This window comes from Ailuropoda melanoleuca, chromosome 8 (assembly GCF_002007445.2).
Source record: "Ailuropoda melanoleuca isolate Jingjing chromosome 8, ASM200744v2, whole genome shotgun sequence".
Classification (NCBI taxonomy): Eukaryota; Metazoa; Chordata; class Mammalia; order Carnivora; family Ursidae; genus Ailuropoda; species Ailuropoda melanoleuca.
The window spans coordinates 7,931,523-7,934,219 of NC_048225.1; positions in this window are offsets into that span (position 1 = coordinate 7,931,523).

Sequence of the window (2,697 nt, forward strand, 5' to 3'; positions counted from 1 at the left end):
TTGACGTCAGCTAAGATGGGAATTTACTAGCGAGATTTATTTTTTTTTAAGATTTTATTTTTTTATTTGACAGAGAGCAAACACAAGCAGGGGGAGGGGCAGAGGGAGAGGGAGAAGCAGAGTCCCCACTGAGCAGGGAGCCCAATGTGGGACTCTCTCCCAGGACCCTGGGATCATGACCTGAGCTGAAGGCAGATGCTTAACCAACTGAGCCTTGCAGGCACCCCTACTAGCCAGATTTAAAAATAAAACCTTTGCAAAACCAATGGAAGGAGTTATGAAATTATTTTTGTAATTCATTTAGCACAGCCAACAATACACTATTTTGATTTGGATCTCAGTATCTTTGTATGGTATCTTTTCCAGCTGTGACATCCATTCAAAGTACTTAAGTCAGTCAAACTTAGACCCAGATCTTCAAATTCAAGTATCACAAAGATTTAAAAAAATCAATTTAGACATATTCAACAATATTTTTCCTTCTAAATATACTTAGCAAGTTTAAAAGAACTTTTATACCGTTAATAATTACTTAAAATGTTATCTATTTTATGTTTACTTCGTCTTTTAAATTTCTATTGTGACTTTTTTATAATGGATATTCATAGAGTAATTCAGGGATATAATTTATAAATAACTAAATATACATGTGTAGGAATGGGCACGGATGCCAAAATACGGATCTCAAAAACTACTTCAGAGTAGAGATCTGTAACGATTCATGATGCCTGCCTAGCCCAGAGTCGCCACTGAATAACGTAGAGTCAATGAATGAACAAATGAACCCCTTCATCAATGTCGTCATATATTGTAGGATTGCCTTTAAGGCTGAATGATACCCACTGTATGCATATGTCACATTCTTTTTCTCCATTGAGGACATTATGCTAAGTGAAATGAGCCAGTCACAGAAGGACAAATACTGCAGGATTCCACTTATAGGAGTTTTTTTTCTAAAATAGTCAAACTCATAGAAGCAAAGACTAGATTGGTGGTTGCCAAGGGCTAGGCAGGGGGGAAAAGGGAGTTGCTAATCAGTGGGTGTAACATTTCAGTTGTGAAAGATGAGTAGAGATCTCATGTATAACATTGTGCTTGTAGATAACAATATTGTATGGTACACTTAGAAGTATGTTGAGTGTTCTTAACGAAATTAATTTAATTAATTTAATTTTAAAGCCCTTCCACGGAAGCCATAGCTGTACACGGAAGAACTAACAAATCGATTAAGAACACCAGCTTCTGGAAGTTTCTTCACAAGCATTCAGGAGGGAAAAAGGCATCTGAGAAGCATCATGTGTCTCTGAGTCTAAGAAAGGAGGCTTGGCTGTAATCAGCTGCATCACGCACATCCGTATTCCTTCAATGGGATGTCATTACTTCACTTCAGCAAGGTGAGTGCCTCACATCTGGCTCGCAAAGTAAGTTACTGCTAAATAAGTTATCTATGATTTCTGATTTCAAGAAATTCGTGTTTAGCTTTAGAATAGGTCTCCAACTTCCACTTAGAGGAAGGATCAGAGAATTTGAGCCTCTTGGCGATGTTATTACTTTGTAGAGGCCCAGCTTCCTTGTCTCACTACGTATGCGTCTCCTCCTTGCTGCCCCTTCTGCGCTAGAAATGGACAGCTTTGTGGGTCACAGTCTGGCAGAGGACCCAGACTGAGCTAGTCACGTCTTCCACATTGCAGATCAGTGGCTCACACTTCTATCATGAAAGCTGGTGAGAAATGCAAAATTCATTTTTAAAAGATCTTCCCCTACCCTTGAGCCTCGGCAAAACTAGAGGGGAAAAAACCTCGAGTACCTTTCCTTTCATGTCTTTTTTCTGGTTTATGACCTACAGAGAGAATAAGTAAAAAGACAACTGTGGTGATAATCTAAAGTGAGCTAAGTAGCTGGAGGTACTGTTGTCCCCCAAAATCTGATGACAAGATATATGGCAGAATAAAGTAGACTATTGGGGCACCTGGGTGGCTAAGTCAGTTAAGTGTCTGCCTTCAGCTCAGGTCATGATTTAGGGGTGCTTGGATAGAGCCCCATGTCCGCCTCAGTCAGCGGGGAGTCTGCTTCTCCCTCTCCCTCTACTCCTCCCCCCACTTGTGTGTGCGTTCATTCTTGCTCTCTCTCAAATAATTTTGAAAAGTGGACTTTAAAAAAAGTGGACTATTAAAAAAAGTTACCCCAGAAGAGATGAACAGTGAAGGCAGTGAACTCAGAAGTTGTTAGTAACTCAGAAAATCACAGGAAAAGATCTTTCCGGACTATTACTCACTCCAAGGACTCATGTTAGAGGGGACTGGTGGGCTTCTTGAATTTCCATTTCATGATGATGACTGGCCCTGAGAGATGGCTTCTGACAGGTGGAAACACTAGTGGTTGAACTTACCTCTGAACACCCAGCATCACGAGACTTTACCCGTGTAACATGAATAATGCCAAGGGCAATAGAGTTAAAAGTTTTCCTTCATTGCCTCAGATCCCTGCTTTCCTGGAGACCCAGCCTCCTGGCCTCACATGTTCTGTCCCTGGGAACTGGCCAGCAGGCAAGTGGGGCCAGTTCCATCTTCCCTTGCAGTAGATCAAGTTGCAAAGTCAACAAGACTCGTGTAAGCTCCTGCCGACGCTCACCCTACCTGACATGGGACTGCAAGCTAAGGGGGATTAATTTGATAAGGAATAAAACACTTCGGCAAA